This window comes from Pinus tabuliformis, chromosome 8, assembly GCF_031772625.1.
Source record: "Pinus tabuliformis cultivar Carrire ecotype Pingquan chromosome 8, CPIR1, whole genome shotgun sequence".
Classification (NCBI taxonomy): Eukaryota; Viridiplantae; Streptophyta; class Pinopsida; order Pinales; family Pinaceae; genus Pinus; species Pinus tabuliformis.
In genome coordinates, this window is record NC_142294.1 from 441,065,295 (window position 1) to 441,080,836 (window position 15,542).

A 15,542-nucleotide genomic window follows, 5' to 3' on the forward strand; every position below is an offset into this window, starting at 1 on the left:
TCACACAATGAAATCTTCACTTGAATCGACTATCTTCAATATAGGTGCACTTGTTAATAAAAAATTTAAAGGTAGAAAGGTTTCTTCATATTGATGAGACCATTCAAATTTCACACCTTTGTTTTGTAAGGAAGTCATAGGATGGACTATATTTTAGGATCCCTCAATAAATATTTTATAGTAGCCTACTAAGCCCATAAAGGATTTCACCTCTATCACATTTTCAGGCATTGGCCATTCTTTGATTGCTTTGATCTTTTATGGATTCTACTGCTATCCCTTCCTATGAAATAATATGACCCAAATAATGAATTTGAGTTCGATAAAATGAGCACTTAGCTTTGAATACAACTGATGCTTTCTATGTACCCATAACATCATCCTCAAATATTGTTCGCTCTTCCTTAGATTTGGAATATACTAGTATGCCATCCAAAAATGCAATAAGAAACGTATCTAGATAATTTTGGAAAATGCCATTCATAAAGCAAATGAAGACACTTGGTGCATTAGATAACCCAAATGGTACCACCATGAACTCATAATTCCCATATCGATTTTGAAATGTTGTCTTACTGATATCTTCCTCTGTAATCTTTACTATTTGATATCTTGATGTCTCAGATCTATTTTGGTGAACATCTTAGCTTCCCTAAGTTGATTAAACAAGTCATATATTCTTGGAAATATGTACCTGTTCTTCAACGTTACTTTGATGAGCTACCAAAAATCAATACACAACCTTAGTGTGCCATCCTTCTCTTTAACAAAGAGCATCAGGGCACCCTAAGGTGATACGCTTGGGCGTATGTACCCTTTTTATAAGACTTGTTTTAACTGCATTTTTAACTTCTTAAGTTCTAATGTGCTCACCTTGTATGGTGTTTTATGTACCCAAGATGCTCCAGGTACCAAGTTTATAGAGAAGTCAATGTCTCATTTAGGTGGAACCTTGGAATTTCAGCAAGCACAACTCCAAATTTATTAGGTACTCGATGGTCTTCAATTTTTGGTTTATGATCCTTGACTATCACCCCCATGATGGTTGCATAAATTTGGCAACCTTTTCTAAAATTCATCTTCAATTGCATGATTGATATTTCCCTAACAGAATTGGCCATGCAATTCTATGTGCTTGTCTTTGTTTCCCTTGTTCATCTTGGAAATTAAATGCTTTATGATAACAATCAAGTACTGCACGAGGTGTTTCTATCCAATCCATACCAATTAGGAAATCATATTATCCCAATGGAGCTATGTTCAAATCTGTGAATGTGCTCAGTGCATTCATATTAATTTGACATTCTTTTATAAGTTCGATTATTCTTCTTTTAGTTTCCATAGTTAACTAAACTAACCAAGTTCTGCAATGCTTGGTTTAACTTGCCTTCAACTTCAATTGTTTTCGCTTGATGATCACCCTACCAGTTTTCCAATGTTGTATAACTCCTGGACATGCTTCTACCCATGTCTTTCATTGTATCAACTCCTTGGATGTGATGTACAATCAGCATTTTTCCTTCTTTGTGAGGGAATTCCTTGTACATGTGCTCTCCTCCATAACCCCCACACCTAATTGGTTGAAATATTGGTCTCTTACTCAATGAATCATCCCCCTTTGGTTCACTATAGACTGGTTGTGCTTGTTGATTTTCTTGGGAATTGATCTTGAAAAATAAAGGATTAAACCCCTTATTCCTTTACTCCACCTTGGTTTTTTTCTTGTCATCTCAAGTTTTCTGGAAGAATGATGTGTTTTTTCCCTTCTCATAAAGGTATTTTTCCTTCCTCCTAGCTTCATCTAAATCCATTGGTTTGTCAAATTTAATTATATCCCCATAAAATGGTGGAAACCCACTCACAAATCTATTTATTTTTTCATCTTTTATAAAATCAACATACCTCAACAATTCAATGAATTTTCAACTCTACTCCTCCATTTTCATGTTTCCTAACTTGATTTTGAAGAGCCCTTGCATTTTCCTTTCATAGTAGTGCTCAGAAAAATATTCTTTTAAGTACTTTTTAAATTTCTTCCATGATATATTTGCATCTAAGAGTTTTACTTCTTTGAGTTGTTCCCACCACAAATTTTATTTTCCCTTCAAGTAGTATATTGAAATTTGTGCCTCTAAATTGGATGATTAATTATGTAACTGGAGGTATTTTCTCATCTCCAACAACACACTTCAACCTCCTCTCCCTTCTTGTGCTCACCATTAAATGTGGGAGGCTTAATCTTCCTAATCTCTCCTTGTAAACTATCCAGGTTGGGTCTCCTCCTTGGTTATCTCACTAATGATATGCTTGGAACACTTCATAATAAGGAAACATAGGCTCTCTTAGTTTATTTCTTGTGTTTCTTGGTAGCATTCCTAAAGTGCCTTGAATATCCAACATCCTTCCCCCTAACTCGTGAAACATGTTCATCTACCTACCTAGAACTAGATCTTTGGTCCATTCTCATTTGTAGTTTATTCACGATTTGTAAAATTTGAGTTTCAATTTGTTGTTCTTCTCTCATCGGCATTTAATTATCAACCTTGTAGCTGAGCACCCCCAATTTAAGACTTCTCATGGTCTATTTCAAATCTTTGTCCTCTGGTTCGTCCCTTCCATACCCATTTGACTATGTTTTAACATTATCCATGCTAATGTTCATACCTATGACCTCTTCTTCATGGCTATAGGACCCCTGAACATCCCCCATACTTTTGGTCCTCATGTTTGTTCTGCCCTATAGGTCACCTATAACCTTATTTTAAATTTCTAAGAAACTTCATATCCTAAACCAAAATTCTAGGTTGATAGACATATTCTCCTTTTCAATAACTTTCTATTGACTAGTTGTTTTCCCAAATCCTAGTTTCAAGCTAGAAGTTATGGCCTATGAAAGTTTTGGCCAATTTAACCCAATTTTTCTTGTTCTGTCACAACAAACTTTTGCAAATTTTTTGAATAAATATGTACCCAAATTTCAAATCCAACCCAATGGTTGTGTTCTATTTTCCAATAACTTCTTGTTGACCACTTCGACACCCCAATCTAAGCTTTGGTTGCAGATTTACACCTTTTTGAAGTAACCACATACTCTAGTTTTCCCTTACACTGCCTCGGTGATAACTTCTTCATATTGACTTTGTTTTGCGATTGTAATATGTCATTTGAATGCACTGCTGAATTTTCATGTGCAATACATACAAGCACAATATTTTTGAAAACTGATAATTACTTCTAACGATGTTGATCTTCTTGTAATTTATCATTATATCATTAAGAAATTATACTTTAGAAATTCAACTATATAAAAGCAGTAGAACAGTAGAGATCATAATACACAAAGAGAGCATAAGATTTACCCTCAAAAAACACGCTTAGTGGAAAAAATCAGCAACCATTTCAATAGAGAAATTCTTTTGTTCAACAAGAGACACACCTAGACCTCTAGTCAACAACTAGGTCAAACTGACCTTCAACAACTCTATGGTCAAACATGGTCAAACCATCCAAGTCAAGCCTTTCAAACTGATCTAGAAAACTACTTTACTGATATGTCTTAGGTCGAATTTCAACCTCCCAGAAACTGTTAGAATCCCAAAATTTCGACCCCCTACAACTACCTAGAAATTTTGCCCCCCCTGCAACAGAAACTGCCAAGAAAATATGCGAACTAGAGAGAGACAAAGTCCTTCCACATGTGTGAGCTATAAGAGAGAGAAAGAGATTAATTTCATCCTCCTTGTCCTTCTTGTCCTTCGTTTGGATGCCTAGAAATTGTCTTACTTGTGAGAGTGTGAATTGGTGCATTGAGGAGGAGGTTGAGATGCCTTTATATAGTTATTTGCCTGGGTCGAATGGATGTGACTCGACCTAGGATGACATGACTTGGAAGGAGGCCAACTTGAATAAATTTGGAGCCAAAATATCAAATTCAAAAATTCAAATTTTATTCTTTTAAAAGTCCGAATGGACATGACTAAAAAATAAAAAATAAAAAATTATTCTAGCATGAAGAACATGCTTTACAATAACTAATATAAACACATCAAGGGCTGAAATATACATTATGAATACCGACCATAGTTACAAAATTCATCCCTCCCTCTTAACTAGGGAGGTAGTCATAATGACTGTCATAGGTGTTCTCAAGTTGAAAATTTTCTCTATGAAAAGGTTATAACAAAATCATCATTTTGTCACCATCTCTAACATCATCAACATCTCGTCATCATCTTTGACATTATCAACATCAACATAAACTAGTCGGAATCTCTAACATTGTCAGCGTCAACTAGTAGCCACAACCACTTGGTACCACTGACCCATATGTTCGATACTCCTGACATGTGGCACAATAGTTAGCATCAACTAGTCATAATAAATCTGGTCAACAACACTGACCCACTAGTTGGTACTCCTGACCTAGACTAGTCTTGGTTCACCAAACTAGTGAAGCTCCAAAGGCCACACTCTATCTGAGCAACTAGGCTTGATGTTAAATGAGATCCTCATTAAAACTGGAGAGATTGAGTTTGATAATGAAATCCATGCACTCAACTGAGTGAACCTGGGTTTCTAGGACTATTCTTCCCAACTAGTCAACATCCTTGACACAAGAAGAATAATTGTCTTTTACAGACCATTCTCCCAAAATGGTCAACATGTTTGACCCATGGAGAATGACTTTCCATTATTCTATCATATTAGCACTCCCTCTCAACAAGAGGGGAAATATCCACAAGCCTAAGCTTGTCCCTAAAGTATGTGAACTTCTCTCTAGACAAAGGATTTGTTAAAATATCAATTTTTTGCTCATCAGTGGAGATGTACTTGAGCCTTATTGGTCTCTTCTACACCATGTCACATATGTAATGGTACTTGATCTCAATGTTCTTTGACCTTTCATGGAACACGAGATTCTTTGAAAGCTTCACACAACTTTGATTGTCTAAATATATCATGGTTAGTTACAGCTCCTGGTCAAACAATCCTATAAAAAACTTCTAGAGCCACACTACTTTGATACATGCTTTGCTAGCTATGATATACTTTGTTCTGCAATGTTGAGTGTGACAAGTTTATTCTTCCTGGTCATCCAAGATATCATAGTGGATCCCAAACTGAAGCATACCCATAAAATACTCTTCCTATCATCTGCACTCCCTTCCTAATCAAAATCTATATATCCCTGCAACTATACATCCTTTTTTGAGACATATCTCAAGCCATAGTTCATAGTACAACGTAGATATCTAAATAGGTGCTTTGTTGCAATCCAATGCTCATGTCTTTGTTCCACCTAGAACTAGCTCAACGTGTTCACTGCAAAGCAAATGTTCAACCTAGAATTAACCAAATACATGAATGAGCCAATCAATCTTTGGTATATGGATGGATCCACCAAACTTGACTCAAAGCCTCTCAGCTTCTTTAAATTAGTCACCATAGTAGTTGGCATGGATTTACAGTGCATCATGCCAAACATATGAAGAATATCCATAACATACTTTCCTTGACCAAGGAAGTCTTCACCAAGCTTCTACGACACTTCAAATCCCAAATAATAATTCATTACGCCAAGATCCTTCATATGAAACTCGGAGGCCAACTTCCTCTTACACTGAATGATGAGAGGCTTAGCACCTGTAAGAAATAAGTCATCAACATATATCAATAAAATCACATGTGCATTATTCACAACCTTAAAATAAAGATTTGGATCAACATCACTCTTAGAGAACCCGTCTCATCAGGTAGCTATCAAATCGAGCATACCAAGCTCTTGGAGCTTGCTTGATTCCATGCAAGGCCGCCTTCAACCTGAAAACGTGAGATTCTTTCCCATGCACCTCAAAACCTTGAGGTTGTTCCACGTACACCTCTTCCTCAATTACACCATTGAGGAAAGCAGTATTTTCGTCCACGTAATGTAAAGTCCAACCCAATGAAGCAGCAAGAGGAATAATAGATCTCATAGAGTTGTGCCTGGTAACTGGAGCAAAGGTCTCATCATAATCTTCTCCCTCTTTTAGGGAGAACCCCCTAGACACAAATAGTGCCTTGTATTTTTCAATGCTTCCATCTGCAGCATGCTTGATCTTGTATATCCATTTGGAAGTCACCACTGACTTCGCTACATGTCTCAGCACAATCTCCCAGATGTCATTCTTCATGATGCATTGGTATTCTTCATTCATAGCCTCCTTCCAGACTTGTTGTCTAACTGCTTCTTGTTAAAAGATCTGAAAATTCTATGCATAAACTTAAAAATCCTTTGCAGAAACTTGAAATATCTATGAAAAAAATTGAATGTACTTTGCAGAAAGTTGAACGTCCTTTGCAAAATACTAAATTACTTTGTAGAAAATTGAATGTTCTATGTTGTTACAATTACTTATATTTCATGTTACTTCTTCAAAACTTTTCAGATCAACAATTATATATAGAACATAAACATAAGAATCATATGAAGATATCCAAGCACAAATATGAGACATTGAGATTTAGGTCCAATAACTAGAGAAAGACCTGCCAAGGGGGGAAACCCAAATGATTCTTCTAATAGATTTTTTCAATTGTTCAATAGAGTACAAAGAGAGAGAGAGAGAGAGAATGAATAAATTCACTAATGTCTGATCAACTTGCGGTTGAAGTGTTCTTGCTCTTTGCTTGATGATCACTTGTTCCAGTGCTTCCCTTGCTCTTGTTATTCACTTTCTCTCACACTTCTCTTGCACACACTCAACACTTGATCTCATTCTTCGCAATGAACATGCTACTCTCAACTCTCACTTTCTCTTGCTTAAATAGATGAGAAATGGGAGGAGTTACAAAAATGAATTCATGCCTTGAGCCAACAATAGAAAAATCGAATTCCATGAGGGAGGATTTACATGAGAAGAAGTGTAACTCACCCCAAGAATAGAGAGAGAGGTACACTTCTCTTGATGAGTTACAATTCGAATTAGGGAGAGAGAGAGTTACACTTCGACATGAAAGAATATATCATGAGAGTTACAAATCAAATTGAGTGAGGGAGTTACAAGTGCATTCAATGAGGAGTTACAATTTTTCCATATATTGAATTTAGTGAGCGAGAGTTACATTCTCTTAAGCGTTGAGTTACTATTTTATTCCAAGAGAGAGCTTCAATTTTCCAAGTAATATCCTCTCAATTTACTTGACTTATTCCATGAGACTAATGAGATTTCATTTTTGTTTTTTATTAATCCATTAAAGGTGAATGACTTTAAACTATTTTATATATAATAGTATCATCATAATAATAAACTATTAAGGATAAAATATTAATCCTTGACTTGTATAATCATGATTGATTTGATTTTAAAGTGGATTCCATAAGTCAAGATCATCCTTGATCATTTAGACATGACATTCTATTTTTGGAAAGTCACTTCCAAATTGAGATGTGACTTACTATTTTTGGAAATTCATATTAGAATAAACTCCAACCCAACGAACTAGCAAGATAAATACCAGATCTAATAGAGGTGTACCTGGAAACTAGAGCAAAGGTCTCATCATAATTTTCTCCCACTTTCAAGGAGAACCCCTAGCAACAAATCATGCCTTGTATTTTTCAATGCTTCCATTTGCAGCATGCTTGATCTTGTATATCCATTTGGAAGTCACCACTAACTTCCCTTCATGTTTCGGCACAATATCCCAGACGTCATTATTCGTGATGCATTGTATTCTTCATTCATAGCCTCCTTCCATAGTTGTTGTCTAGCTGCTTCTTCTTAAAAAATATGAAAATTCTATGCAGAAACTTAAAAATTATTTATAGAAACTTGAAATATCTATGCAGGAAAATAAATGTACTTTGCATAAAAGTAAATGTACTTTGCAGAAGTCTAAATGTACTTTGCAGAAAATTGAATTTTCTATGTTGTTACAATTACTTAGAATGCAGATTACTTTTCAAAACTTTTCAGATCAACAATTGTAGATAGAACATAAAAATAATGGCCATATGAAGATAGCCAAGCACAAATATGAGACAATGAGATTTAGGTCCAATAACCAGGGGAAAACTCCTGAAGGAGGAAAACCCAAAAGATTCTTCTTCTATTAGATTTCTTCGATTTTTCAACAAAGTAGGAGAGAGAGAGGGAGAGAGAGAGACTTGAAATATCTATGCAGGAAACTAAATGTACTTTGCATAAAATTGAATTTTCTATGTTGTTACAATAACTTAGAATGCAGATTACTTTTTCAAAACTTTTCAGATCAACAATTGTAAATAGAACATAAACATAATGACCATATGAAGATAGCCAAGCACAAATATGAGACAATGAGATTTAGGTCCAATAACCAGGGAAAAACCCCTTAAGGGGGAAAACCCAAAAGATTCTTCTTCTATTAGATTTCTTCGATTTTTCAACAAAGTAAAGAGAGAGAGAAAGGGATAGGGAGAGAGAGACTTGAAATATCTATGCAGGAAACTAAATGTACTTTGCATAAAAGTAAATGTACTTTGCAGAAGTCTAAATGTACTTTTCAAAAAATTAAATTTTCTATGTTGTTACAATTACTTAGAATGCAGATTACTTTTTCAAACTTTTCAGATCAACAATTGTAGATAGAACATAAACATAATGACCATATGAAGATAGCCAAGCACAATATGAGACAATGAGATTTAGGTCCAATAACCAGGGAAAAACCCCTCAAGGGGGAAACACAAATGATTCTCCTTCTATTAGATTTCTTCAATTTTTCAACAAAGTAGAGAGAGAGAGAGAGAGAGAGAGAGAGAGTCATTGATGTCTGATCAACTTGCAGTTGAAGTGTTTTTTCTCTTTGATTGATGATCACTTGTTCCAGTTCTTCCCTTGTTCTTGCTCTCACACTTCTCTTACACAAACACAACATTGATCTCCTTATTCATAATGAACATTCTACTTTCAACTCTCACTTGCTTTTGCTTAAATAGATGTGAAAGGAGAGGAGTTACAAAAATGAATTCATTCCTTGAGCCAACAATAGGAGAATTGAATTCCATGATGGAAGAGTTACTTGAGGAGAAGTGTAACTCATCCCAAGAATAAAGAGAGAGGTACACTTTTCTTGAGGAGTTACAATTTGAATTAGGGGGAGAGAGAGAGAGTTACACTTAGACGTGAGAGAATATTTAGTGAGACCTCCAAATCGAATTGAGTGATAGAGTTACAGGTGCATTTAATGAGGAGTTACACTTTTTCCATACATTGAGTTTAGTGAGGGAGAGTTACATTCTCTTAAGCGTTGAGTTACTATTTTATTCCAATAGATAACTTCAATTTTCCAAGTAAGAGCTTCTCAATTTACTTGACTTATTCCATGAGACTAATGAGAATTCATTTTTTTTATTTTATTAATCCATTAAAGGTGAATGTCTTTAATTATTTTATAAATAATAGTATCATAATAAAAATAATACTAGTAAAGATAAATATTAATTCTTAACTTATATAATCATGATTGATTTGATTTTAAAGTGGATTCCATAAGTCAAGATCATCCTTGATCATTTAGACATGACATTCTATTTTGGGAAAGTCACTTCCAAATTGAGATGTGACTTACTATTTTTGGAAGTATTAGAATAAACTCCAACCCAACAAAGAATCAAGAGAAATAATAGATCTAATAGAGGTGTACTTGGTAACGGGAGGAAAAGTCTCATCATAATCTACTCCCTTTTTTAAGGAGAACACCCTAGTGACAAATCGTGTGTTGTATTTTTCAATGCTTCCATCTGCCTCATGCTTGATCTTGTATATCCATTTGGAATTCACCACTAACTTCCCTTCACGTCTCGGTACAATCTCCAAACGTCAATCTTCTTGATGCATTGGTATTTTTCTTTCATAGCCTCCTTCCATAGTTGTTGTCTAGCTGCTTCTTATTAAAAAATATGAAAATTTTATGCAGAAACTTAAAAATTCTTTGCAAAAACTTGAAAGATCTATGTAGGAAACTAAATGTACTTTGCAGAAAAATGAATTTCTATGTTGTTACAATTACTTAGAATGCAGATTACTTTTTCAAAAATTTTGAAATCAACAATTATAGATAAAAAATAAACATAAGGATCATATGAAGATAGCCAAGAAAAAATATAAAACACTGAGATTTAGGTCCAATAACCAGGGAAAAATCCCTCAAGGGGGAAAACCCAAATGATTCTTCTTCTATTAGATTTCTTCAATTTTTCAACAAATTACCAAGAGAGAGAGAGAGAGAGAGAGAATAAAGTCATCGATATCTGATCAACTTGCAGTTGAAGTTTTCTTGTTATTTACTTGATTATCAGTTGTTCCAACTCTTCCCTTTTTCTTGCTCTTCACTTGCTCTCACACTTCTCTTGCAAAAACTCAACACTTTATCTCCTTATTCATAATGAACATGCTACTCTCAACTCTCACTTGCTCTTGCTTAAATAGATGAGAAATGAGAGTTGTTACAAAAATGAATGCATGCCTTGAGACCACAATAGGAGAATCGAATTCCATGAGGGAGGAGTTACTTGAGGAGAAGTATAACTCATCCCAGGAATAGAGAGAGAGATACACTTGTCTTGAGGAGTTACAATTCGAATTAGGGAGAAAGAGAGAATTACACTTAAACATGAGAGAATATTTAGTGAGAGTTACAAATCGAATTGAGTGAGGGAGTTACACTTTTTAACATACAATGAATTTAGTGAGGGAGAGTTACATTTTCTTAAGTGTTGAGTTACTATTTTATTCCAATAGAGAGCTTCGATTTGCCAACTAAGAACTTCTCAATTTAATTGACTTATTCCATGAGACTAATGAGAATTTGTTTTTTTTCTATTAATCCATTAAAGTTGAATGACTTTAAACTATTTTATAATAATAATATTCTAAGAATAATAATAATAATGATACTAGTAAGGATAAGATATTTATTCTTGACATGTATAAGCATGATTGATTTTATTTTAAATTGGATTCCATAAGTTGAGATCATTCTTGATCATTTAGACATGACTTTCTATTTTTGGAAACTCACTTCCAAATTGAGATTGGACTTACTATTTTTGGAAAGTCATATTAGAATGGTCAAAAATGAAATTTTATTATAGGTGGTTCAAATAGAAATGAAATATATGATTTATTTTAGGAGAAATCCATCCCCGAACTACCAAATTTTAACACTCTCTCTTAGCTAGGAAGGAATTTCTTTTTGCATCAAAGATCTATGCTTCCTCTAATCTATTTCATTCATCTCAATTCAACTCTAATTTGTTACATCTGTAACAATAAATTCACAATCTAAAGAAGAATCACCCACTTGACACAAATTTGGAAGATAAAGGATCATCACATGTCATATAGATAAGGATTACACTTAACTAATTTTCATCTCAAAAATTAAGTAATAGAACACAACTATCACATTGACAAGGCTCAAACAAGTTACACAGACAAGAATCAAACACAACCAAGTTTCTTTAAATTTTAAGTGGTGGAACACATACATCCTAGACAAGTCACACAAACAAGTCTCACTACACCTATCGGAAAAATATGTGGCTCTTCCCACATCCAAGACTGTGGCTCAGATGCATATTTAGGCCTACTCTTGTGGCACACACTACACAAGAGATCCCTTATCCTCAAGAGATTTCTAACATCATTCCCTAATCTTGTGATCTTTGAAAGGGGGGAAAGGAAACCCAATGTTCTCGATCAACTGTGATCGCTTCCCAAAAGGGTCATGTCCATAAGTCCAAGTTTCTTTCTAAGAACAAGATCTTTCCTTTTGCTAAAGGCTTGGTAAGAATGCCAACTATCTAATCATTATTGGAGATGTAATGGAGTTTCATTGCTCCTCTTTGCACCATATCCCAGATATAGTGATACTTGATCTCAATATGCATGGACTTGTCATGAAACACAAGATTTTATGAAAGATGAATCCCACTCTTATTGTCGCAATATATCATTGTTGTGTCTGGAACTTGCTCAAATAGTTCACCAAAAATCTTTCTCAACGAAAATGCCTCAGCGCTAGCTATGCTAACAACAATGTACAAAACTTCAAATGTACTCAGTGCAATAGACTTCCTCTTTCTTCTCATCCAAGAGATCATGGCATATCCCAAGCTAAAGCAGCACCCAAAAGTGTTATTTCTATCAGTAGAGTTACCGTCCCAATCAACATCAGTATATCCATGAATTCTTACATTTTTAGTAGTGCATTTCAATCCTAGATTGATGGTTCCATGCAAGTGTATGAGTACATGTTTTATAGCAATCCACTGGACATGAAAGGGATCAATTATATGTTGAATTAAATTGTTTCAAAGCATATTTCAAGCCTAGTGTTTACCAAAAACATCAAAGAACCAATGATTTTTCTATACTTTGTGGGATTTTCCAGATTAGGTCCTGCAACTTTGCCACGTAATTTCTTAAAGTTCATTTCCATAAGAGTATGCATGGACTTATATTCTACCATAGTAAATCTTTCAAGAATATTAACAACATATTTTCCTTGAGAAAGATAAATTTCACCAAGTCTTTGTCAGACCTCTAGGCCTAGAAAGTAATGCATCAAAACAAGGTCTTTCATTTCAAATTCAGAAGCTAACTTCCTCTTACACTAGATGATAAGAGGTTCTCCTCTTATCAAGAATAAATCAACATATGATACCAAAATCAAAGGTATACCTTAGACAATCTTGAAGTAGAGGTTTGGGATTGTACTACTTCTAGTGAAACCACATCAGGTAACTACCAATGTGAGCATACCAAGCTCTTGGAGTTTGCTTCAACCCATATAAGGCTTTCTTCAGTCTGCATACATGAGTTTCCATGTCATGCTCTTCAAAGCCTTGTGGTTGTTCCACAAATACCTCTTTCTTATGGAAGCCATGAAAGAAAGCAGTTTTCACGTCCATTTGGTGAAGAGCCCATCCCTGCCTAGCAACTAAGGCAACAATAAATCGAATATTAGTATATTGGGCTACAGGTGCAAACATCTAATCATAATTTATTCCTCTTTCTAAGAGAAACCTCTAGTTACAAATCTAGCCTTATATTTTTCAATACTACCATCCACACCATGTTTAATCTTAAACAACCATTTGGAAGTGACGATAGATTTACCTTGAGGTATAGGAACCACTTCCCAAACATCACTCTAGATTATGGACTTGTATTCTTTAGTCATTGCATCTTTCCAGACTTTTTCTTTTGCGGCTTCTTCAAAGGTGCAAGGTTCTACCTGAATGATGTTGCTCATGGCAGCAACATACCCTTGAAACCGACTTGGCTTCTTACTTTCTTTAAATGTTCCTCTTGGGGCAACATGTTGTTCAACATCTTACAAGGTATCTCGCAGCCATAGTGGTCTCTTTATGGTAAGAGGATCATGTAGTGGAGGATCTATAGGATCCATGGAACCCATAGGATTATCAGCAAACTCATTCTTAGGTTTCGGTTCAGACTTAGATGAAGATTTTTTTCATTAACAACTTGTCTTTCAACAATGGAAGGAGGAGGAGAGTCTCTTGCTTTTCCAAGAGTTGCATCTTCATCAAATGTTACGTCTCTACTAAACTCTATAGTTCTTTAACTAGGTACATAAATTATATAATATTTTGAATTATCACAATAACCAACAAGCGTACCTTTCTTACTTGAAGCTTCCAATTTGTTCCTTTTCTCTTTCGGCACATGGAAGTACACATGACAACCGAATATTCTCAAATGAATCAGCTCAAGTCTTTCACCAATGAAGACTTCTTCAGGGGTCTTATTGTCTAAGCCCTCATGAGGAGTTTTGTTTTGCACCTAAACAATAGTATTTGCAACTTCTCCCCACATAAACTTTGCTAGCTTTTGATAATGCAACATGACTGTAACAACTTCCATAATGGTTTTGTTTTTCCTCTCAGCCACATTGTACAACACAATGGTTTCTTTCTTTATTCTGATGTCTTTGCAAAGATCATTAAAATCATTGGAGGTGAACTCTCCCACATTATCATATCTAAAAGAATTGATTATCTTTCCAGTTTGATTTTCAATCAGAGCCTTGAAATCATTGAACATGTCAAAAGCTTCCCCTTTATTTTTCAAAAAGAATATCCATGTCTAGAGAGAAAAATCATCAACAAAAATTACGAAATACAAGTAGCCACCAAGACACATAACAAACATAGGTCCACATAAATCAGAATGTATGAGTTAAAATGTCTGGCTAGTTTTTGTTCTGCTTGAAGGGAATGGTCACTTTAGATGCTTTCCACTTGCACATCCTGGGCAAACTCCTTCATGATCCATTTTGATCTTAGGAATTCTAGAAACCATCTTCCTTACATGAGGTAAGGCTTTGTAGTTTAGGTGAGTGAATCTTTTGTGCCATATCTCACACTGAAGATCGATATCATGGACCAATGCATAAAAGGGTTTACCATTGACTTTGTAAATCCCTTCACATCTTGATCCAAGAGAGAAGGCTTCTCTCATTCTTGAGCTCAAAAGCCACATTAGAATTTTTCCATTAATAAAATCAACTTTGAATCTTTTATCTTCTAGAGAAAATATGGGCACAAGATTCTTTTTCAAACTAGGTACATGCAAAACTTCTTGGAGAAAATAGATTTTCCCTCATCTAACTAGTTAGGGCATCATACATATTCTTGGAAGCATCAAGCTTTGCAATATAGGGAATCAAATGATCTCTGATGGAATCCAAAATAAGACTCATGGAAGTAATGCCATCCTCCTTAAAATTATCCTTTATTGTGTTAGATGTTGGTTCTACAACCTTTCCTGTCACAATATCCAACACTTTGTTCTTTGCAAGAAAAGATCAATCCTAGTTTTCCAAGCTATGAAATTTGAAGCTCCTTCTAACTTGTTCTCTAATTTCATAGAAGAAGTCATGTATGTAGATCAACAAGGACTCAACAGTAGTGATCTCAATGTAGGGTTTTCTTCAAGAGTGATCACAGTGTTCCTTCCTTCACCAAAGCTCTAATGCCATGTTGAATTTTCAAGTGCAATATATACAAGCACAATATTTCTGAAAATTGATGATTAGTTTTAATGATGTTAATCTTCTTTTAATTTTTCCAGTATATCATTAAGCAATTATACTTCATAAATTTAACCATATAAAAGAAGTAGAACATTATAGATCATAATGCACAAAGAGAGCACAAAATTTACCCTCGGAAAACCCACTCAGGGGAAAAACCCAACATCCTTTTCAATAGAGAAATTATTATGTTCAACAAGAGACAAACCTAGACCTCTAGCCAACAACTAGGTAAAACTGACCTTCAACAACTCTATGGTCAAACCTTCCAAGTCAAGCCTTTCAATCTGATCCAAAATATTGCTTTACAAATTTGTCCTAAGCCGAATATCGACCTCCCATAAATTACCCCCCCCCCTGCAATAGAAATTGTCCCAAAAATAAGTGAACTGGAGAGAAAGAGAGAGAGAGAGTCCTTCCACACATGCGAAATAGAAGGGAGAGAAAGAGATGAA